Source organism: Hyla sarda, chromosome 5, assembly GCF_029499605.1.
Source record: "Hyla sarda isolate aHylSar1 chromosome 5, aHylSar1.hap1, whole genome shotgun sequence".
NCBI lineage: Eukaryota > Metazoa > Chordata > Amphibia > Anura > Hylidae > Hyla > Hyla sarda.
This window is the reverse complement of record NC_079193.1, coordinates 289,886,167-289,910,811: the sequence shown is the minus strand read 5'-3', so window position 1 is coordinate 289,910,811 and position 24,645 is coordinate 289,886,167. Positions and strand designations below refer to the sequence as shown.

The 24,645-nt window shown below is 43.3% G+C and overlaps 1 protein-coding gene across 1 annotated transcript in view; it reads right to left on the bottom strand.

Annotated features, from left to right (window-relative positions):
- LOC130272697 (transcription factor Sox-17-alpha-like) overlaps window positions 1-21,150 on the bottom strand; it is a 38,332-nt gene extending 17,182 nt beyond the window's left edge. The window contains exon 1 of the mRNA XM_056518557.1: window positions 21,036-21,150. The gene's annotated coding sequence lies outside the window, so the exon portion shown is untranslated. The remainder of the gene's footprint in view (window positions 1-21,035) is intronic.
- Window positions 21,151-24,645: the final 3,495 nt, after the last annotated feature.

Genomic DNA, 24,645 nt, shown 5'->3' with positions numbered 1-24,645 from the left:
GACAGATTAACAGGTACAAAATAGTACACTACTTAGATGTACGTGTGCGGTATGCACTTATGTGGGCAGAAAAATGTGGGACAGTACGCTTAAAAAAACATATTTTTGCCCAACACCAACCGAACACAACAGCGCTGCAGCACAAAAAAGCTGTGTACTAAACACAAAATTGCACTCTGTCAAAGACTGTTGGGTATTATACCGTCTACAGACTAGTATAACCAGCAGATGATTTGTTGTGACACAAAGACACAGAATTGTGCTGGAAAATTCTTCCTGCCTCCTCTGCTAAGGTTTATGAAGTTGAGGCAGCTTGTTCAAATGTATGAGGCAGCACACATCTATCTGCCCCTCTCTGTAATACAATGCTGAAGAAAGTAACTGGGAGCTTAATGGCTGCAGTAAAAATCCTTTTCAGTGAATAAAACACTGCTCTCTGTCCACCAGAACGCTGATGTGACCAGGATGGGAAACGCTGCTGGAATGAGCTTTTCAGTGTAACACACACACACAGTGATCTCCGTCCTATCTGTATACAGTGTAATGAATGATATGACGAGCCGCAAAATGGCTGCCGATTATATAGGGCTGTGATATCATAGGGGTGACTGGCTGCTGATGGGCTGCATCCTTCATGTGATTCAGGGTCATCCTGCCTACTTTCCTTCCCACCTTCCCAGCGTTTCTTGCCCCATGTACTGATATGTGGATCCACCGTTTTTGATGCCCTGGAGCCTGGACAGCAGAAAATGGAGTTTAATGAAGCGATTCATGCGATAGAATTGCGGCGATATTCGCATTAGTTGCGAATCGAATATTTCATGAAATTCATAACGAATTTAGGCTCGTCAGCTTAGATTCGCTCATCTCTATTGAATATCTTTGGAACTTGTTTGGGGCTCCTTATCCATCATCCGGACTATCCTGCATTGACACCTTTCATCAATTTTTCTCTTCTGTCCATGCCCAGGGAGATTAGCTACAGTGCCATGGGTTGCAAACTTCTTGATAATGTTGCGCACTGTGGGCAAAGGCAAATCTAGATCTCTGGAGATGGATTTGTAACATTGTGATTGTTGATATTTTTCCACAATTTTGGTTCTCAAGTCCTCAGACAGTTCTCTTCTCCTCTTTCTGTTGTCCATGCTTAGTGTGGCACACACAGACACACAATGCAAAGACTAAGTGAACTTCTCTCCTTTTTATCTGCTTTCAGGTGGGATTTTTATATTGCCCACACCCCTTACTTGCCCCATGTGAGTTTAAAGGAGCATCCCATGCTTGATGTGAGCATCACATGCTTTGAAAGGGTGCCAATAACTTTGTCCAGCCCATTTTTGGAGTTTGGTGTGACATTATGTCCAATTTGCTTTTTTTCCTCGCTTTTTTGGCTTAGTTCCAATACACACAAAGGGAATAAACATGTGTATAGCAAAACATGTGTTACTGCAATCCTTTTCTGTAAGAAATACTTCATGTTCCTGAAACATTTCAGGGGTGCCAACATTTACGGCCATGGCTATGTATATATATATATATATATATATATATATATATATATATATATATTGGAAGGACTGGCTGCTTGGGAACACCGCTCACTCACATAACACATTTTATAAAATCTGGCTCCCTTGAATTACTTTTGGGAAATTTATTTCTCTCTCTCCTAAGAAAGTGAACTTGTGAAGTCACCCCAGGTTAGAAAAACCAAGGATTATTTTAAACCCGCTTGGGTTATCTAATATAATTTGCAACATTAGAGTATGTGCCCAATACTACAAAAAATGGTACAGAATTGTAGTTTTTCACCATCTCCACCAACATACAATTGCTGCACTTACACATAAGATAGTAGTCAATTGAACAACAGGTCTCTCTCCAAGCCCTACTGAGGCTAGAGTCACACTGCATTTTGTGTTTCTGTTTCATTAAGTTTAATTTTACTGCTCTCAATTTCTATAAATATATAGACCGACAAGATAAATAAATTATAAATAGATTTATTCCAAAAAGATCCAAAATATAAAAATTACCTAAACAATCTCCACCACTAGTAGGGCCCTTGCCAGTGCAGGTACCTCTGTCCATGTCGGAAACTCTCTAGAGTAGGAGCAAATTCCTATAGCAAACATCTCCTGCTGCAGTTCCTGACATTGACATGGGTGTCAGCAGAGAGCACTGTGGTCATACTAGAAAGAACTAGACAACTTCCTCATACAGCTTCTTGCAAGTACTGGAAGGATTGATATTTTTAAATAAAAGTAATTCACCAATCTGCATAAATTTTTCTTTTTCTTCCAGATTACCCCTTTAAGATGACTGTAATGGAATTTGCAATAGATGTATTAATTTTGAAATGACTACATAAGTACACGATATTACAGTAAAAATGAATTTTGAAACATTTTTCCTAATTTCCTGCACTTAGGTTATATACTGGAATTGTAGGTTAGGTTACACCAAACCGGCTTTAACAGTAATGGTGACACTATTTCTAAGGAATATGATCCTTTTACTCTGAGGATAAGAGGATTTTCCTGTCTGCAGCTGTTTCCATTGCGTGTAGGAAATGCAAAAGATCACTAAACCATTGCTAATAAATTCATATTTACATCACCTACTGAGGCATAGCTGCACGTTAAGGCTCATCTTCCTCTGGATATTGCAATGTAGCTCATGTTTAACTAGTAAAAATAGGGTGAAACCTGTGGGGGTCAACTGTTTTTAATTTTTTTGATGTGGCTAGTGTGTCCATTTGGAAGAGAGTCGGAGGGGGTGACATAAAGCACTGGTCAGGCAATGTTATGTGAACTCGGCTCAAGCCATGTGGGTAGTAGACCTTCCTCGGGGGGTCCTGGATGGTAGTCTTTGCTGCAGGGAAGAACAGGGAACCCTACATTGGTGACACACTGCTGCAGAGAGTGCCACAGGCCTTGGAAAATAGAAGTCCTAGAGGATAGGGACTCTCCCTTCCATGCCTGCCAGTTAACTAAGCTGAAAAACAGTCTTCAAAACTGCTTTCAAATTTTTGGTGTGTTTTTGAGGCCTTTGTGGCTTATTTTGCCTGTGTGAATACACTCTAACTACATGTTGCTGAGAGAGAGGAGAGAGAGTCTTCCTCCTGTAGGAGCACTACTGAGGGGAAAAGCAGATGTGATGGATGCAGCAAGAACCAGCGGTGAAGCCATGTGCATGGAAGGCATCGTGTGAGAGATGCATGTGAAGAAACCAAGATGGGTGGTGGTGAAGTGTACAGGTCTCCCTTACCTCTGGGGAGATCAAAAAGAAAAAGTCAGTAAGATTGCTGTGTGACTGGGTGCTGAGATGTCATCAGAGGGTTGCCTATGGACCAAGAAAGAGGGAATATGGGGCGCAAAACTACATGAATAGTGCTTGGGGGATGTCCAGGACCCATGTGGGTGAACAAGGCTGCAAATGTTAATGGGTTTATATTTTTGGGCTGTATAGTAAAGTTTCTGAGTTATCTTCAAGTGTACATCTGCCATGATATTCACATCTGCACCCTTGGCGGCAAAAGGAGTCCAGAGAGTCATGTGTAAGATATACCAGTATATCATTAAACCAGTATATGTCCTCAAGGCCAATCAACCTAGTCCTCACGGCCAATTAACAGTCCAGGATTTGAATTTTCTTTTCTCTTCCAATAGAGTAACTGAAAAAAAACCTGAATGTTAGTGGGCCTTGCGGACTTGGTTTGGTACCACTGTCATAAAGAATCAAAATTGGTACCAGGGTAAGTCTCATGTGGTATTATGATGAGAGTATGGTGCCAGGATAGTGTGATGGATACTTGTATGGTGACAGAGGCATTGCTTGTAGCTTCTGGGCCACGATGCCTAATCTGCAACAGGGCCCCATATGCCAATTACAATATTGGTCTCTTATGGGGAAGATGTACTTTGTGACCCCCTTAGGCACCAGGGCCCTGGTGCAACTGCTACCTCTGCTACCTCTATAGCTATGCCCCTGTATGGTGATAATATTTATAATTGTATATTTGTATCATTGGTCTCAGTATACTGGATTTGGTCATAAACAGTATGATGGTAATATGTATGGTAAAAATATTCCTCCTTGTATACTGGAATTATTGGTAAAATTGGTCTCAGTATACAAGATTTGGCCAGTGACAGTATTATGGCAATACGAATGGTGATAATATGTCCTCCTTGTTTACTGGTATTATTGGTAAAGTTGGTCTCAGTATACAGGGTTTGGTCAGTAACAGCATGATGGTGATATGTCTAGTGATAATGAGAGAGATTCATCAAAACTTGTGCAGAGGAAAAGTCAATCAGTTGCCCATAGCAACCAATCAGATTGCTTTTTTCATTCTTAAAAAGGCCTCGGAAAAATAAATACCAGCAAAATCTGACTGGTTGCTGTTAAACTTTTCCTCTACACAAGTCTTTATGAATCTCCCTCATTATGTCTCCTTATATACTGGTATGATTTGTGATACTGGTCTCAGTATACAGGATTTGGTCAGTAACAGTAGGATGGTAATATGTAAAGTGATAATATGTCTCCTTGTATACTGGTATTATTTGTGATACTGGTCTCAGTATACTGGAATTGTATTTGTATGTATTAATTATTTGTTATTATTTACCCTTTTAGTGCTGTAGTGGGGTTAGTCAAGTACTTAAGCATGTCTGACCATAATCTAATGACTTTAAATAGTCTTGATAATAGTTCAGTGTTCTCCAACTTGTGACTCTCTGGCTGTTGCATAACTACAACTACATTGTAGAGCCTGATGGGAGTTGTAGTTTTGCAACAGCTGGAGAGCCACAGGTTGACGAACATTTCTGTACATACTAAGTAAGGAGGCATTATTACTGTGTGTGGGCACAAAGGAGGGGATTGTTACTTAGTAAAGCAATATTACTATCTGTAGTCACGGGATGCATGACGTTTTTGGTTATTTTGAGCACCTGTCTAGAACTTTTTCGGTGGTACCTCCACTGTTGTACACATACATTATCCCTATTGGGGTCCAATTCAGACCTCAGAAGTGTTTTTGTCACCCCTGTATGGAACCCCTAACAATGCCACTGCCAGGTACCTAATCAAAGTTGTGGTTCTCACTAGTGGAACTATTGGAGTGTGACACTACTGTGTGCCTAACATTTATCATAAGGGATCAGTGTCTGACATTTATTGTTGTATAATATAATTGAGGATATTCAAAATGTTGATGACATATTTAAGTCATGTCTGTCACCAGGAATACTGCACAGGCCATTCATAATACATGAGTGAAATCTGCAGGAACCGTGGCTTCCTTTTCACAGGAGACGACGTTCCCATGAGACTAGCTCATTGTGCCAGTATGCCTGCACACTGTATGTACTGTATATCCACAGAATGGATCAGTCCTATCAGCCTGATGGACCTGATAAGACTGTTCTTGGAATTAGCTTCCTGTGCAGGTGTGTCTTTTATTTGTTCCCAGGAGTCACATTGGTCTACTCCACATGGAGCCACTTAGAATGAAAGAAGCAGGTGTATATTTCTGTATTGTTCCAACCTTAACAAGATGTCTTAAGTGTATATATCTATGTTCTTATAGAAAGAAGCCTGTCTGGTAACATATCCTCTTTAATATGTTTGTTTGAGTGTCTCCAAACCTTCTCCTTGCTGAATTGTTATATTATACGTAGCTCTATGCAGGAATGATCTGGACTAAGAGCAAAACTGCTCAGGTAAAATCCCACCCCCATAGCTTAGGGTGCTCACATACTTTAGATGGCTGTTGGCCGAATGATGATTTGACCAGTAGTAATTCTTCCTCACCTGCATGGTTATCTCAGACAAGCACACATGTTTTCCATTGGGGAGAGTAGTATAAGCAGCTGATCCTCTATTCAGCATATCCTTGGGTTTCTTGTCACTTAGACCATTTTCCAGCCCAACACCTCTCACACGATGAACAATCCACTCCAACCTTCATCTCACATGTAAGCCCAGGCGTAACACCTTCACAGTCCAATTGAAGATGTTCAAGACACCTGCCACAGACCACTTATCTGCTCCAAACCATTTATTTTCATTAGCTTCTCCCTGACTCTCCTATGTGTTAAGGTGTCCTGGTTGGTTGGGTTTACCACAAATGTACATATGTATATAGCATCGTGAAGCCACAGAGATAATTTAATATAACTCCATAGACCAGAGAATCAAAGGGGTTTGACAGAGGGACTCTCATCCCAATCAGTGCCCCTACAATTAAATTGCTGGGTGTCAGTGGATTGTCATGATAGCCTGCTGCCTAATGAAGGCCCCAAAGTCTATCATCATAGGCAGTTCCTAATACGATGCCTTTCAGCATTTCATTGAGTTAACCATAAAAAGAATACTAAAAATACCAGAATTTATATAACTATCAGACAATAAACATCAGTAACAACAAGGATGAACCTGGCTTTCCATGATGAACCTAGCTTTCACGCCAGAGACTTAGTTTGGCGCACTACAGGCCCACCAGAATAGACTCGGTATGGCACTGCGTATGTTGGCTGCTGCTACGCCTTCATTTTCTCCTGATGGTGCCTGACGGCGTCTCCACCCGCTAGTGTCTGCAGTTTAGGTTTTTTGGACGAAATCTGATTCTTGGTTATGTTCCCTATTTCATCTTATATCTCCTGACTTATCTAATTGTTTTTTGTTTATTTTATGCTTTGATAAAATGATAAAACAATATTGTTATTTAAAAAAAACAACAACAAAAAAAAGGATTGGAGATAACTTTGATCCTGGCCATTTAACCCCATAGATCTTGTGATTGTTGGATGCCAATAGACTGTTGTGGCAGCCAGTGACGTAATGAAGGAACCCAGGTCTGCCATCTTGTACATCTCTTTGCCTTATAGGATGCCTGTGATGCCTTCTGAAAAAAAGAAGTATTGCAGTGTGTTATATGATCAATCAAATGATTTCACAGTTAACTCCCCTGGTTAGTAGTGTTGAGCGGCATAGGCCATATTCGAATTCGCGAATATTCGCGAATATATGGACGAATATTCGTCATATATTCGCGGATATTCGCATATTCGTTATATTCTCGTTTTATTTTCGCATATGCGAAGATTCGCGTATGCGAAAATTAACATATGTGAATATTAACATATACAAAATTAGCATACGCGAAAATTCGCATATGCGAAGATTAGCATATGCTAATTTTCGCATATGCAAATTTTTGCACGCCAGTCTCACACAGTAGTATTACAGCCTTCTTTACACCACACAAGCTGGAAGCAGAGAGGGGTGATCACTGTGATGTGTACTGTGAAAAAAAAAAAAAAAAAAAAACGAATATTCGTAATTACGAATATATAGCGCTATATTCGCGAAATTCGCGAATTCGCGAATATGCGATATTCGCGAATAATATTCGAATTGCGAATATTCGTGAGCAACACTACTGGTTAGACTAAGAAAAAGTATAATTAAAAAATATTAAAGGGGGTTATCCAGGGAAAAAAAATGCATATATCAACTGGCTCCAGAAAGATAAACAGATTTGTAATTTACTTCTATTGAAAAATCTTAATCCTTTCAGTACTTATGAGCTGCTGAAGTTGAATTGTTCTTTTCTGTCTAAGTGCTCTCTGATGGCACCTGTCTCGGGAACTGTCCAGAGTAGAAGCAAATCCCAATAGCAAACATATCCTACTCTGTGCAGTTCCCAAGACAGATAGAGGTGTCAGCAGAGATCACTGTTGTCAGACAGAAAAGAACAACTCAACTTCAGCAGCTGCTAATTATTGGATGAATGAAGATTTTTTAATAGAAGTCATTTACAAATCTGTTTAACTTTATGGAGCCAGTTGATATATAAATTTTTTTTATTTTTTTCCTGAAATACCCCTTTAAATGGTTAGAAATGTTAAAAACAAAAAAAAAAAACATGCAAAAAAACCTTTCCAAACTATTATATAAATATATATATATATATATATATATATATATATATATATATATATTAAGAAAAAAAAGTGTTATATTTATAGAACAAAAACAAAAGCTATTTTAAAATGACTATTTTTGTACAAAATTTTTTTTTTACTGGTTTTGTCAATTCAAATGAAAATGTTCTGCTAGTTGACATGTAGTGTTGAAAATAAAATCCCTGTGTCCTCCAAGCCCAAAGTCCTTAAAGGGATGTTTTACCATGAAAATAAATATGTTTAAAAAGATGCATTGTGTAAAATTAAAAATGTTTCTAATGTACAAGCATTTCTGAAAATGCACTGTTTAAGAGATATAGACTTACTAATCGTGCAACAAGCACATAATAGTCATATATACAAAAATAGACTTATAGGAGAAGGTTTGGTAGGTAAGGTTTGCCTGTTACCGATGAGACAAAGGTATGCAAAGGAATAAATACTGTATTCCTAGGGGTGTAAAATAAATGTAAAATAATGCACTATGGGGGAGATTTATCAAAACTTGTGCAGAGGAAGAGTGGTGCAGTTGCCCATAGCAACCAATCAGATTGCTTCTTTCATTTTCCACAGGCCTCTAAAGAGGCCTGTGGAAAATGAAAGAAGCAATCTGATTGGTTGCTATGGGTAACTGCACCACTCTTCCTCTGCACAGGTTTTGATAAATCTCCCCCTATATAGTTACTAATCCCCCATATGGCTTCTTTTTTTCCCTGTTGCCCTTGGTTATAACCATCTTAGGGCATCTAATGAGATGGTCAGACATGCTCAGCTCATCTACATATTTCTAGTTAGTCTCTACTGTGATTGCAGGCAGGAGGGGTTGGGGTGCTCTGTTGCCAGAGTCACAGTACAGAATGGAAACCAGGAAGTGATCAAATACATAGGGGAGAAGAACAGTAAAGGAATGTAGATCATTTTACCTGAAAAACAGCACATTTGTCCTCCTTTACATATATATATATGTGGTGCACACCTTATTTTACCAACTTTTCTACCAACTTCTTTTTATGGAAAAACCCCTTTAAGAGGATTAAGTGATATACAGCTCTTAGGGATGATATGAGGATTACCCCAAATATTTCTACAATTATCAAGTATTGGAGAACAGCCCTGCTTCCCCAATGCACATTACACTATTGCTATATACATTTAGTGTTGAGCGGCATAGGCCATATTCGAATTCGCGATATTTCGCGAATATATGGACGAATATCCGTCAAATATTCGCTAAATTCGCATATTCGTAATATTTGCGCTTTATTTTCGCATATGCGAAAATTCGCGTATGCGGAAATTAGCGTATGCGGAAATTAGCATATACAAAAATTTGCATATGCGAAAATTCGCACGCCAGTCTCACACAGTAGTATTAGAGCCTTCTTTACACCACACAAGCTGGAAGCAGAGAGGGGTGATCACTATGATGTGTACTGTGAAAAAAAAAAAAGGAATATTCGTAATTACGAATATATAGTGCTATATTCGCGAATTTGCGAATATGCGATATTCGCGAATAAAATTCGCATTGCGAATATTCGCGAGCAACACTATATATATTCTGTTACTATCATCAGAATCCCCCGACAGTGATCGAATGTGTATGGCCAGCTTTATGGCCCATTTTACAATCTTAAGAAACCTAGGAATACCTCAGCTCTTTGTTTAGATAGTTTCTCGAAAGACTTTGAAGAAGGTCACAGAATGGGGTGGCCCCTGTTTGCACTACACAAAACCCTCCCGAAGCAATGATTTCATTTCCTTACTGTATTCACACTACCGTTCCTTCATGACTCGTGCCTCCCACACTTTTCCTTAATAACTCATTTGTCTCTCGTCTGCAGCATTATGAATTTCCGAAAATAGTATTAGAATCACAGGATCTCGTATTAGCTGCCATATCACTTATTTAGACAATGGCTTATAAAGAGGGAGCGGAAAGCCGAACTTCTGTTTGCTATTGAATCTCAAACAAACAAATGTTGCTCCATGCGCTGGTTGTAATCTACAGTAGACACTACAGCACCAGTCAATATTCTGGGAGCGTAACTGCAATACAGAGAATCTTTACTTTCATTTAGAAGTATAGACTCAATTATTTGTTGTGCTATTTCACATATTAGACGCTTCATATCTGAGATAGTGGCTTCGGCAATAAATTGATCCAATGAGGGGAAATTCTCTGTCATTTTATCATCTTTGTTGAATTTGTTTAAATTTTTTACATTACATAGGCTTATTATGGCTCAACATGGCATTAAAGCGGTATTCCGGTATTCCGCTAGCCAAAGGATAAGGGATAAGATGTATGATCGCAGGGGTCCTGCCGCTGGGGACCCCCGCAATCACAGTGCAGCCCCTGGCTTTCTGTGCCAGGCGCTGCCTCCGAGACAGGATGTGACATCAAGACCACAACCCCTAGTGATGTCACAGCACACCCCCTCCATTCATGTCTATGGGAGGGGGCGTGACGGTGACAGAATGCCGGGGGCTGCACAGAGATCGCGGGGGTCCCTGTGATTATACATCTTATCCCCCTATCCTTTGGATAGGGGATGAGATGTATAAAGCCGGAATACCCCTTTAAGCCCTGATAATTCACCTATAGACTTTTGTTGGGGCCTGTTGTACCTCCATATGCCTTGATGATTTCATACTGAAGCACAGAATGCCATTTGCTGGATATCATAGGAATGCATGCTTAGTTGAATAAGGAAGTGGGGAAGTATTCTCCCCATTTCTATGAGCAGATAGTAATCCAATGATTTGTCAGTCATTAGGTGCAGTACAGTTCCCCCACATTAGGCGCAGTATAGTTCCCCACAGTAGGTGCAGTATAGTTCCCCCACATTAGGTGCAGTATAGTTCCCCACATTAGGTGCAGTATAGATCCCCACATTAGGTGCAGTATAGTTCCCCACATTAGGTGCAGTATAGTTCCCAACATTAGGTGCAGTATAGTTCCCCCACATTAGGTGCTGTAGCCAGCCTAGGTTGGCAGTATGTTCCCCCACATTAGGTTGACAGTATAGTTCCCCCACTTTAGGTTGTAGTTCCCCCACATTAGGTTGGCAGAATAAGTCCCCGCACATTAGGTTGGCAGTACAGTCCCCACACATTAGGTTGGCAGTACAGTCCCCACACATTAGGTTGGCAGTACAGTGCCCCGCACATTAGGTTGGCAGTACAGTTCCCCCACAATAGGTTGGCAGTACAGTTCCCCCACATTAGGTTGGCAGTACAGTTCCCACACATTAGGTTGGCAGAACAGTTCCCCCACATTAGGCACAGTACAGTTCCCCACATTAGGTGCAGTACAGTTCCCCACATTAGGTGCAGTACAGTTCCTCCACATTAGGTGCAGTATAGTTCCCCACATTAGGTGCAGTATAGTTCCCCCACATTAGGTGCAGTATAGTTCCCCCACATTAGGTGCAGCACAGTTCCCCCACATTAGGTGCAGTACAGTTCCCCCACATTAGGTGCAGTATAGTTCCCCCCCATTAGGTGCAGTAGTTCCCCCACATTAGGTGCAGTATAGTTCCCCCACATTAGGTGCAGTATAGTCCCCCACATTAGGTGCAGTATAGTTCCCCACATTAGGTGCAGTATAGTTCCCCCATAATAGGTGCAGTAAAGTTCCCCCACATTAGGTGCAGTATAATTCCCCCACATTAGGTGCAGTATAGTTCCCCACATTAGGTGCAGTTTAGTTCCCCACATTAGGTGCAGTATTGTCCCCCACATTTGATGCAGTATAGTCCCCCACATTAGGTGCAGTATAGTTCCCCCACATTAGGTTGGCAGTATAGTTCCCCCACATTAGGTTGTAGTTCCCCCACATTAGGTTGGCAGTACAGTCCCCCCACAATAGGTTGGCAGTACAGTTCCCCCACATTAGGTTGGCAGTACAGTTCCCCCACATTAGGTTGGCAGAACAGTTCCCCCACATTAGGCACAGTACAGTTCCCCACATTAGGTGCAGTACAGTTCCCCACATTAGGTGCAGTACAGTTCCTCCACATTAGGTGCAGTATAGTTCCCCACATTAGGTGCAGTAGAGTTCCCCCACATTAGGTGCAGTATAGTTCCCCCACATTAGGTGCAGCACAGTTCCCCCACATTAGGTGCAGTACAGTTCCCCCACATTAGGTGCAGTATAGTTCCCCCCATTAGGTGCAGTAGTTCCCCCACATTAGGTGCAGTATAGTTCCCCCACATTAGGTGCAGTATAGTCCCCCACATTAGGTGCAGTAAAGTTCCCCCACATTAGGTGCAGTATAGTTCCCCCACATTAGGTTGGCAGTACAGTCCCCCACAATAGGTTGGCAGTACAGTTCCCCCACATTAGGTTGGCAGTACAGTTCCCACACATTAGGTTGGCAGAACAGTTCCCCCACATTAGGCACAGTACAGTTCCCCACATTAGGTGCAGTACAGTTCCCCACATTAGGTGCAGTACAGTTCCTCCACATTAGGTGCAGTATAGTTCCCCACATTAGGTGCAGTATAGTTCCCCCACATTAGGTGCAGTATAGTTCCCCCACATTAGGTGCAGCACAGTTCCCCCACATTAGGTGCAGTACAGTTCCCCCACATTAGGTGCAGTATAGTCCCCCCATTAGGTGCAGTAGTTCCCCCACATTAGGTGCAGTATAGTTCCCCCACATTAGGTGCAGTATAGTCCCCCACATTAGGTGCAGTAAAGTTCCCCCACATTAGGTGCAGTATAGTTCCCCCACATTAGGTGCAATATAGTTCCCCACATTAGGTGCAGTTTAGTTCCCCACATTAGGTGCAGTATTGTCCCCCACATTTGGTGCAGTATAGTCCCCCACATTAGGCGCAATATAGTTCCCCCACATTAGGTTGGCAGTATAGTTCCCCCACATTAGGTTGTAGTTCCCCCACATTAGGTTGGCAGTACAGTCCCCACACATTAGGTTGGCAGTACAGTCCCCATACATTAGGTTGGCAGTACAGTCCCCGCACATTAGCTTGGCAATACAGTTCCCTGCACATTAGTTTGGCAGTACAGTTCCCCCACATTAGGTTGGCAGTATAGTTCCCCCACATTAGGTTGGCAGTACAGTTCCCCCACATTAGGTGCAGTACAGTTCCCCCACATTAGATGCAGTATAGTTCTCCCACATTAGGTGCAGTATAGTTCCCCCACATTAGGTGCAGTATAGTTCCCCCACATTAGGTGCAGTATAGTTCACCCACATTAGGTGCAGTATAGTTTCTCCCACATTAGGTGCAGTACAGTTCCCCCACATTAGGCGTAGTATAGTTCCCCACAGTAGGTGCAGTATAGTTCCCCCACATTAGCTGCAGTATAGTTCCCCACATTAGGTGCAGTATAGTTCCCCACATTAGGTGCAGTATAGTTCCCAACATTAGGTGCAGTATAGTTCCCCCACATTAGGTGCTGTATAGTTCCTCCATATTAGGTACAGTATAGTTCCCCACATCACGTGCAGTATTGTCCCCCACATTAGGTGCAGTATAATCCCCCACATTAGGTGCAGTATAGTCCCCCACATTAAGTGCAGTATAGTTCCCCACATTAGGTGCAGTAAAGTTGCCCCACATTAGTTGCAGTATAGTTCCCCCACATTAGGTGCTGTATAGTTCCTCCATATTAGGTACAGTATAGTTCCCCCACATTAGGTGCTGTATAGTTCCTCCATATTAGGTACAGTATAGTTCCCCACATCACGTGCAGTATTGTCCCCCACATTAGGTGCAGTATAATCCCCCACATTAGGTGCAGTATAGTCCCCCACATTAGGTGCAGTATAGTTCCCCACATTAGGTGCAGTAAAGTTCCCCCACATTAGGTGCAGTATAGTTCTCCCACATTAGGTGCAGTACAGTTCCCCCACATTAGGTGCAGTACAGTTCCCCCTCATTAGGTACAGTATAGTTCCACACATTAGGTGCAGTACAGTTCCCCCACAGACATACAGCGTTCAGCCATATACAGTGTATGGCTGGAGGCTCTATGCCTGTTTACTGCCCCACTTCAGTATTCCGAACACCGCTCCTCTGGCCCGGGGACCCCGGGGACTGGGGTTACGATCTACTGCTATGGCCTATGGGCCATAGCAGTAGGTCCCGGGACCGTAGGAGCGGAGGTCGGAACACTGAAGATGACGTCCTCCTCACTGCTTCGCTCCGCTTTCCTCTTATGGGCGCACGCGCGGGACGTCAGTGACGTCCCTGCGTGCGCTATCTCCCGGCGGCCCCTGCGTTTTTAAAGTTAACGAGGGGGCCGCCGCAGAGAGCTAACCGTCGGGACATCCTTGTGTCCCGATGTCCCGAATGTGATGGGGGCCCGGAGCAGGCGCTCCATGAGCACCAATGATGATCCGGCCCTGCCTATTCCTTCCAAGTCTGCAGGTGTATCCGGACAGTCAGAAATCACAAGATAGAGGGTTTGGGTCTGATGCTTAAAGAGCCCAAACCTTTTGTTCTTTAGGATATAAGCTGCCAAAATCGTCTTTCTCCCCTCTTCCAATTCAGAAGCTATACATGCAGGGCCGAGCCAAATACATGATCAGGACAGATTCATGTAGAAAGCTATCTCATGTGTATAAGCATCTTACTAAAACATTAACATTTATTTAAATTAATAATAAGGAAAATCCCATTTTAACACAATCGGGATTTAACTTGGCCTAGTTAAAGTGTAACTTCACTTGTGGCCGGGATGCTCAGTAAGCCTGCTGTATTTATGATGATAAGGGTTGTGTCTGATAACCAGTGCAGTAAACATTTTATTTTCTTGGTGACTTTGAGGAGAGATAGATGGTGCCTTGACATGGTGATTAAACATATACATTCCTGACAATCGCAAATAGCCTAAAAATCTGAGATAAGGAAACTAATGGAGGTGAAAAAAATAAACAGCATCTCCGCTTGTTTGCTGTCTTGTATTAGCCATGGCATGGGCAGTAAAGTGAAGGTCTTCTGTCTGTGTCCACCATGAAGCAATTTGGTAAAATGGAACATTTAAGTGGGAGATGAACTTCCAGAAGGTTAATTCATGGTGTGAATTCAACTTGAGAAAAAACAGACATGGCCACACATCCACAACATGCACCTTGATCTAATGCTTATCAGCAACATTTATTAAACTAACAGGTCGTTAGTGTACCATATGATCATGAAGTGCAAGCCCGCTAGCCACGTCACAGCCACCTGTGAGTAGCAGGTTCCTAGCATCCCTAGCATAAAATGGTGCAAAACTGAGTGGTGACGACCACCGCCCCAACACCAGTGCCCACAGGGGGAATGACCCAAAAGTAGAGCGGCCCCAAAGCCACTCAACCCCCCCCCCGAGACACAGGTCCAGGGCAGCAACGGACGCCAAAAACAGCACCGCACCAGGGGAAACAGATGTAAAAAGCTCCCTCACCATGTGCTCCCAGTATGAGACTGGGAGGCTGCCAGGTATGAGACTGGGAGGCTGCCAGAAGGAATAGGGCCCTAATGCAGCTTCCTGACAATTATATAGGCCTAGGCAGAGGGGCAGAGTGCAGACCAATCAAAAAAAAAATCATGGTGTAAACTAGGCTAAAGAGGTGATGCTTAACAATACAGCAAATTATGACACAAAATAACCCAAACAGTTGAATATTGTCCTTTTATATACATGAGAGGCACATTAAATATTCTAAAGATGGCCATGCACCTTCTATAGCTGTCAGCCATTCAGTTGACAGTAATAATTTCCAATTCATCCATACACTGGAATTTTTGGCTTGGCCGTTCATGTGTTCTCAGTAAACAGAGGAAGATAAGGCTCTGCCCAACTCCTCTGTATTAAAGTCCTGAAAAATCGATTTAAATTCACCAAACCCTAATGGTTGGATATTTAAAGGGGTATTCCAGGATTTTTTTTTATTTGACTATGCTACAGAGGCTGTAAAGTTAGTTAGTGTAGTTTATAATATAGTGTCTGTACCTGTATGTGACGGTTTTCTCCCAATTCTTCTGTGATTGTCACCCTACTATTTATTTTTAACAGCATAAAAAATGACAGTTGTCTCGGATTTTTCCAAGCTTGCAATGCGGCCGAGACCTGACTCACTAGTCAGCTGATGACAGGTAACCTGTCTTCTTCAATGGGTGGAGGGATCGCTTGGTGGGAGAGAGATCAATCTGCAAGTAATGCAACAGCTGTAGGCACCCTGATTGAAAACCGCAGGTCTTTTGTTTCAATGGGTGGAGTGGCTGATGTGTGGGAGGGAGGAAAATGGAATTGTGGGATTTGTAGTCAAAAAAAGAAAAGTCAAACAGGAAATACAAGTTCACAAAAAGCTAGCCACAGTGTTATGGTAATCTCATGGCATTGCCATTTAGCCCCAAGACAAGCGCAGTTAGCTCCCAAGACAAGCACACTTTTGATCCCTACTGTATATAGCTTACATAGCATGGTAATTACTGCCTGCCAGGTATGTACTAAAATCACCTTGTGGTGGAAAACCCCTTTAAGCCAGCTTCACACAGGAAAGACTCGCATATGTGGGCAGCACTGCACCACAGCATTCCGTACAGGAGGGGTGTAGCCCTGAAGTGCACATTGACTTTATTTTATTTGCATAGTAAAAAAAAATAATAATATATAAATACAGTGAGGATCAAAAGTAGGTAAACATTTGTATTTATGTGCATAAAGAAGCCAAGGAAAGATGTAAAAATCTCCAAAAGGCATCAAATTACAGATTAGACATTCTTATAATATGTCAACAAATGTTAGATTTCATTTCCATCATTTACACTTTCAAAATAACAGAAAACAAAAAAAATGGCGTCTGCAAAAGTTTGGGCACCCTGCAGAATTTATAACTTGCACTGCCCCCTTTGCAAACCTGAGACCTGCCAGTGTCATGGATTATTCACAATCATAATCTGGGAAGACCAGGTGATGTCAATCTCAAAGGTTTTAAATGCTCAGACTCATCTGACCTTGCCCCAACAATCAGCACCATGGGTTCTTCTAAGCAGTCGTCTAGAAATCTGAAACTGAAAATAGTTGACGCTCACAAAGCTGCAGAAGGCTATAAGAAGATAGCAAAATGTTTTCAGATGTCAATATCCTCTGTTCGGAATGTAATTAAGAAATGGCAGTCATCAGGAACAGTGGAAGTTAAAGCAAGATCTGGAAGACCAAGAAAAATATCAGACAGAACAGCTCGCAGGATTGTGAGAAAAACATTTCAAAACCCAGGTTTGACTGCACAATCCCTCCAGAAAGATCTGGCAGACACTGGAGTTGTGGTACACTATTCCACTATAAAGAGATACTTGTACAAATATGGTCTTCATGGAAGAGTCATCAGAAGAAAACCTCTTCTACGTCCTCACCACAAAAATCATTGTTTGAACTTTGCAAATGAACATATAGACAAGCCTGATGCATTTTGGAAACAAGTTATGTGGACCGCTGAGGTTAAAATTGAAATTTTTGGCCATAATGAGCAAAGATACGTTTGGAGAAGAAGGGTAACAGAATTTATTGAAAAGAACCTCTGTCCAACTGTTAAGCATGGGGGTGGATCAATCATGCTTTGGGGTTGTATTGCAGCCAGTGGCACAGGGAACATCTCACGAGTAGAAGGAATTATTGATTCAATAAAATTTCAGCAAATTTTGGCTGCTAACTTGATGCCATCTGTGAAAAAGCTGAAGTTAAAAAGAGGATGGCTTCTACAAATCCACAGGGGATTACATCAAGAGGCTTAAACTGAAGGTTTTGAAATGGCCTTCACAATCTCCAGACCTCAACATAATTGAAATTCTATGGATAGACCTTAAAAGAGCAGTGCGTGACAGACAGCCCAGAAATCTCAAAGAACTGGAAGACTTTTGTAAGGAAGAATGGGCAAAGATACCTCAAACAAGAATTGAAAGACTCTTGGCAGGCTACAAAAAGCGTTTACAAGCTGTGATACTTGCCAAAGGGGGTGGTACAAGATATTAACTCTGCAGGGTGCCCAAACTTTTGTAGATGCCATTTTTTGGTTTTCTGTTATTTTGAAAGTGTATATGATGGAAATAAAATCTAACTTTTGTGGACATATTATAAGAATGTCTAATCTGTAATTTAATGCCTTTTGGTGATTTTTCAATCTTTCCTTGTCTTCTTTATGCATATTAATACCATTTTTTTTTTACCTGGGGTGCCCAACCTTTTGATCCCTACTGTATATATCTAACATAATGTCGAAAAAAATGGACTACTATCTATCTTAGTATTTGCTGTGCACTTGCTTTGACCCTGTATTGTGATATAAACATATCAGTCTGCAAGTGATAAAGCTTTGTAGATGTTGAGTATTAACTTGCTAACAAGGTCTATCTTTAGAGTAGTCTTGTCCGACCAGGCTATTCTGGAGCCTATAAGCAGTTTTCCAATAGCCTCCTTTAGCGAATCCCATAAAAAGAAAAGGCAAACACCTGAGACAACAATAAATAAATAACTGATGAATAAAGACCTAAACATCAAAGTTTCTTTACAGAGCTCTGAACTGTAATGAAGGCTGTGAACCTAGGTTAAAATGTCACAGGAAGGCTACCATAGGAAAGATTTATCAGCGTCATTCCCACACAGTCAACAAACAAACGGCCCCCAAGCAAATAATAGCACTTCCGTAAACTAATGCACCATATCTACTTATACTATAACCCCACTATTGGCAATACATTTAAAGTGACCCACCACCCCTAAATGATACTGTATAGCAGTCTCGGTGCTCTGCATTGTGACCAGCCATTTCACACAAGGGTCTGTGTGTGAAGCGGAAGTTACTTTCTCTACACAACTCTATAAAACACTCATAGACTTACATAGAGAAAGTCACTTACACTCCACACACGCCTTGTGTGAAACGGCTGGTCACAATGCTGTGCCGGAACCGGGTGACTATTAGGGGAATGGAGCCATGTAGTAAAAGGGTAAGTAGGGCGGATCTTTATCCTCATCCTACTAATGTCCATTATGCACAAAAATTTAGGTCTGGAGAGTTGCTTTAAGTTATGAGATTTGTATGTTATTTTATGAAATTACAATTTTATTTCAAATTGGTTAAGTGTATGATAAAATTCTATCATTTTATTGATTTTTGCCAATTGCTTCTAGTTTATAGACTAACCTCATAAAAACACTATTGTAAGAAGCAACTGAGAGATAGGAAAATGTAGTATTTGGGAAAGTGTTGCCATATCTCGCAGAATCCTGATATAGGACTTAAACTCAAATACACAGCAGATTACTGAGAAGATCAGCAAATGAATCATTTCTCTTACAAACTGATCAGTGGCCTTTACCATAAATGACTTATGTGGTCCATAGACATTCACATACCTACGGAGCACTATAGGGAGTGAACATCCACATGTTATACGTTGAACTGCTATTTGTTTTTCATTGATTTACATTACATACCTATAGTCTGGTGTAGCTTGGCAGCATTATTGGGAATTTATGTTAATCACATAAATTAACTATTCATGTTAAAGGCAATATAATATGGTTGCACAAATTTTACCCAAAAACATTCAGAGTTTATGAGTAATGCCGCCCTGTCAAACTGTTCAGATTATACCCATCTCTTGTTTTATCCGTGTTAAAAGGAAATTGCTTGTAAAGCAGCGAGGCCGCCATTTAAGATCCTACAGGAGTTGCTGGCTCTCCCAAATTACTGAAAAGCAGTAATATCATATGATTTTTTTTTACATTGTGGCCTATGGCTGACGTCAGGGGCATAGCTGGAAACGCCCCTGAAAAGTTCCCTGGGCCCCCTTACCTCCCAACGACCCCCTCCCCTGACCCAGGACAACCCTTTTCCACAACATTGGCCGGACAAAGGTATCAGTAACTACAGCACTGATCAGTGACTCACAAGTGGCGTCTTCTCTGTAGTGTTTTTGGTGCACCCCATCCCCCCCCCCCACCCCAATCACTGATGTAGCATAGGTAGGAAGCATCTGGAGCAATGCAGAATATTGTGCATTCCCCCATCCTGTGAATGTAAGAGAATGGTGGTGCATAAAGTGTGTGCATCATCGCTCACCAAGGACACACGCAGGATTTTTCACAGCTCAGGGTTATGAAACATAAATGATACCTTCACACCAGGATGACATATTACTACTGCAGTGACTAATACCATAATACTGTTATTATATATAAACTACTATACAGAGACCAATATCACCGCTATACAAGGGACAAATAATTCCATCACATCATGACCACCGTATAGTGATGGGATAATACTGCCATACTAATACTGAATAAAACTACTATACATATACCAGTATCAAGAATAACACCACTATACAAGGGACAAATAATAGTGCCACACCATGTCTGTACACAGACTAATATCCTCCCTCTAGTGGTAACCCCGGCTCTACACAAGCACTGCAAACCGTATTTCTGATTACAGTGCAGTTACATGCAGTGACTCACATGGGGGGCTTTTTGTCTTTGTGGAGTTGTTCTCTTTCCTATTCTTCTCTGTCTTGCTCAGACTACCATGAAGACTTCTTCCAACCATGACTCCTCACCACAGGATATGCAAGAAAAACATGTTAGGCTTGGTGCCCTGCATAGCATAAAGGAGTAGGTAAGCGTCAGGGGCGTAGCTAGAAACCACAGGGCCCCGATGCAAAAAATTGTCCTGGGCCCCCCTACTCCCTGACGACCCGCTTCCCTACTCCCTGACAATCCCTTACTCGGCCGCACAACAAGATCAGTGACCACAGCACTGATGAGACACATTCAGGAGAATACAAAGTGATAAGTCACTTACAGACAGGGCAGGACTGGGACAAAAAAATAGACCCAGACATTTTAGAATAAGCAGCTCATTTTTATAATGTGGGACCCCAACCAATCACCTTGGTTCCAGTGGCTCTCCAGATGTTGCAAAGCTACAACTCCCATCATGTCTAGAGAGCCTCAGGCATTATGAATGTTGCCGTTTTATAATAGCTGGAGAGCCACAGATTGGGTCAGACAGAACACACAATATCACTGACCTGAGAGCCGTCTTCTCTGTTGTCTTTTCTTTTATTCTCCATCTGGTCCAGACACCAGGACGTATTCCAGCTCCATCTTCTCTGCAGAGTCTGATGCCAGAACATCATTGGTTTCTTAATTTGTCAGCAGATCCTCATCCTCTGTATAAAGACAATAATCATTATAATACTGTACCGCCTGAACATAATACTGCCAACCACTGTCTCCTCTAAATATATTATTGCCACACACTGTACCCCCGAATATACGGTAATGCTGCCACACACAGTACCCCCTGAATATAATACTGCCACACACTGTTCCCTCTGGATATAATACTAGCAACAACTGTACCCTGAATTTAATACTGCCACACACTTTACCCCCTGGATATAATACTGGCAACAACTGTACCCCTGAATATAATACTGCCACCCACTGTACCCCTTGAATATAAAATTGCCACCCACTGTACCCCTTGAATATAATACTGCCACACACAGTACTCCCTGAATATAATACTGCCACACACTGTTTCCCTCTGGATATAATACTGGCAACAACTGTACCCTGAATATAATACTGCCACCCACTGTACCCCTTGAATATAATACTGCCACCCACTGTACCCCCTGAATATAATACTGCCAACCACTGTACCCCTGAATATAATACTGCCACACACTGTACCCTCTGAATATAACACTGCTACACACTGTACCCTCTGAATATAATACTACCACACACTGTACTCTCTGAATATATTACTGCCACACACTGTACCCTCTGAATATAATATGGCCACACACTGTACCCTCTGAATATAATACTGTCACACACTGTACCATCTGAATATAATACGGTCACACACTGTACCCTCTGAATATAATACTGCTACACACTGTACCCCTTGAATGTAATACTGCCATACCCTCACCCCCCACCCATCTTTGGTCTCCTCGCCCCTGCACTCCATATCCCCCTCACCCCACCCTCAGTCTCCTCAGTATCCTGTTATTCCCCCCCCCCCCCCCCGGGGACTCCATCCTCAGTCTCCACATCATTCCATCCTCCCCCCCCCCGCACCCCATCCTCAGTATCATTACACCCACTATGCCCCCCCCATTCCCATCCTCGTTCTGCTCATCATTGCAATTCTTCTCCCCGGACCCCGTTCCTCATTATTGCAATTACCCCCCCCCCCCACGGACCCCATGCTCATAATTGCAATCACCCCTCTCCCCCCGGACCCCATGCTCCTTGTATGAATCACCACCCTCTCCCCGAACCCCATGCTCATTATATGAATCACCCCCCCCCCCCCGGACCCAATGCTCATTATTGGAATCACCGCCCCCCCCCCCGGACCCCATGCTCATTATTGGAATCAACCCCCCCCCCGGACCCCATGCTCATTATATAAATCCCCCCGGACCCAATGCTCATTATTGGAATCAACTCCCGCCCCCCCGGACCCCATTCTCATTATTGGTATCACCCCCCCCCCCCGGACCCCATGCTCATTATTGGAATCACGCTCCTCCCCCGGACCCCATGCTCATTATTGGAATCACCCCCCGGACCCCATGCTCATTATTGGAATCAACCCCTCCCTCCGGACCCCATGCTCATTATTGGAATCACCCCCCCCCCCCGGACCCCATGCTCATTATTGGAATCACCCCCTTCCCCCCGGACCCCATGCTCATTATTGGAATCACCCCCCTCCCCCCGGACCCCATCCTCATTATTGGAATCACCCCCCTCCCCCAGACCCCATGGTTATTATTGTAATCAGCCCCCCGAACCCCATCCTCATTATTGGAATCACCCCCCCCCCCCGAACCCCGTCCTCATTCCCCTTTCATCACACCACTCCCGCACCCGATCCCTGGTCTCCCCACCTTCCTGGAGATCCGCGGTGATCAGCGGTGCAGTGCTGTGGGAACGGGGAAACTGCTGATACTCTTCCACTGCCGGGCATAGCTATCGCGAGAGTCAGCGGCCGGTGACACGTCAGGGGCTTGGAGCGACGTGCCTGCCTACGCGGCGCACGTCTATTCCCATCAGCCCCTGGCCTGTTCGTGTATCGCTTGCCGTTTTAGGGGTAATTAAAAAAAAGTGCTGGCAATGGCGGGCACGACCGCTGCGAAATATAAGTACTGTATAGTGCAATGAAACGTTCGGCTGCGCCCAGGGCCCTGCCGCTGCAGCATATAAGTATAGTATAGGGCAGTGGAAGGGGAGCCCTGCGGGGGGGCCCGGTTGCGATTGCGCATTTTGCGACCTATATAGCTACGCCACTGGTAAGCGTGTTGGGGGAGGTTAGTGGGATTGAATGAACCTGGGTAGATAATTTGCCCCACGCTTAATTAGATACCCCCAGTAGGTAGGTAGGGAATACCCCAGTAGGAAAGTAGGGTAGATAACCTCCCTCCCCAGAAGTGAGGTAGATAGGTAATCCCCCTCCCTCATTAGGTAGATAATCCCAATATATTGGTGGGGCATACCAATGAAAGATATTAGGTAATCCTCCCTGAAGAGAAGGTAATGCCCCCATGTACGTAGGTAATGGCTGCCTGGTAGGTACTGCAGGTAGGCAGGTTATATAGTGAAGGCAGGAAAGCAAGTAAGCAGGTATATGATGCAGGTAGGTATGTGGGGCAGGGCCGGTATATAGTGCAGGTAGGTATATGGGGCAGGTAAGTATATACTGTAAACAGGTAGGTATATAGACTATATACCTACCTGCCTTGCTACATATACCTACCTGCACTATATAATGGGGAAGATAGGTAGATGGGGAAGGGCAGGTAGATATATATAGTGTAGGCAAGCAGGCAATCCCTCAATCCTCTCTCTCATCCCCTCCTTAAATAAAAAATCCCACTCACTTTACCTCTGCTCCACGGATAACACCAGGGGCTTCTCTGGACGTCTCCATGCTGTGTGGTGCTCTGCTTGCCCTGCATGCTGCGCATGATGACGCCATTGCGGCCCCCTGCTCATCATTACCCCCCTGCCAATCATTCCCCCATGCTCATCATTACCCCCTTCTGCCTCATCATCCTCCCCCACTCATAATCCTTCCCTGCTCATTGCTCCCTCCTCCTCCTGCTTTTTTTATTTTTCCTATTTCCTAACCTGGCTGCGCTCGGCAGGCTCAGGTAATGCGTCGGGTCTTGTGGGCTGTGATGAGTGACGTCTCCTGCGGCTCCTCTGCATGGCATCAGGGACGTCACTCCTCATTTCCTGCAGCGCTGAAGGAAATGTCCCTGACGCTGTGCAGAGGAGCCGCAGGAGACGTCACTCGTCACAGCCCACAAGACCAGACGCATTACCTGAGCCTGCCGAGTGCGGGCAGGTAAGGAAATATGAAAAATAAAAAAAGTAGGAGGAGTCCGGGCCCACAGGAGCCGCCGCTGGTCACTGTTTTAAAGTGGCCACAGCCGGACTGCTGATCTTTAACAAGCAGCCGGCGCTGCGGCAACTTTAAAACAGTACCCCCCCATCCCTACTGAGCAGCCCGCAGGGATGTCCCAAATGTGATGGGGCCCCCTGCGGGCACGGGGCCCGGAGCAGGTGCTCCAGGAGCGCAAATGATGATCGGGCCCTGGCAATGCGCTAGGT